Here is a 1023-nt window from a genome sequence, read left to right on the forward strand (position 1 = left end):
TACTTTCCCAAGCACTTAGTACAGTGCTCTGCACACACTAGCCACTTAGTAAATTCAAATGAATGAATCATACCAGAAAAATAACCGGACGAGGATTTGGCCTCTGACATTGGCAGTGGAATTCTTGGAGGATCTTTGCCATGACTGTCTTCCTCTGCAATGCCTAATCTAATGCCATTTGAGTACTGTATTATTTTACACCTAATAATAATGGTTGTGGTATTTGTGGTATGGGTTGCCAAGACAAGTGGCAAGTAGCAGGCAAGTGGCAGAGCTGGGATTAGAATTCCCAGACTGTTCTCTTCCCACCAGGCTATAGTGCTTCTCTGGCCTAGGAAAATTTAATCAATTAGCTTCTTCCAAAAATCCAAAGCCACCTGACACATTTCCACCCTTACTTGATGAAAGTACTATTATTTCCACTTTTCTGCACTAACACAAAGTGAATCTTAGCAGCTGCACATTATTCTATATGCTATGCTGATAATGAATAAGAAAGCAATTAAATGATTTTACAAAAAAAAAAACAAAACAGGAAGGAACAGTCCCCAGAAGGATCATAAATAACTTTATTTAATTTTCTTTGGGGAGAGGAAGGGAATGATTACCATTCATATTTCAATGGATCCTTCATTGGAAAACAATTTTATAGGTAAATATAATTCACCCAGTTGCTTGTCTGGCTAGGGCTGAAACATTAAAACTAGACAAAATGAAAAAAAGAAAATCAAGTCTGGTAAACTCTCTCTTCTGTACTGTCAAACCAGACCTAGTTGAACAGAATCTCACTATATTAATTTGCTGAAAAAGGTCCCATCCATGAAGAGTGCTCTGGAAAATCAGTCCTAAATTTCCCCCTTAGCTAATGTACCTTCTAAGGAAATGACGAGAAGGAAATTATTTTGTGTCTCAGGAACCATGTGGCACTCCAAGATAAGGCAAACAGTTGCTAATTTGAGTATAAAAGCAGGAAATGTGATACTCATATTTCCTTTTATGCAAACAAAAGTATGTGAGAGGCAA

The sequence above is a fragment of the Ornithorhynchus anatinus genome, chromosome 2, assembly GCF_004115215.2.
Source record: "Ornithorhynchus anatinus isolate Pmale09 chromosome 2, mOrnAna1.pri.v4, whole genome shotgun sequence".
NCBI lineage: Eukaryota > Metazoa > Chordata > Mammalia > Monotremata > Ornithorhynchidae > Ornithorhynchus > Ornithorhynchus anatinus.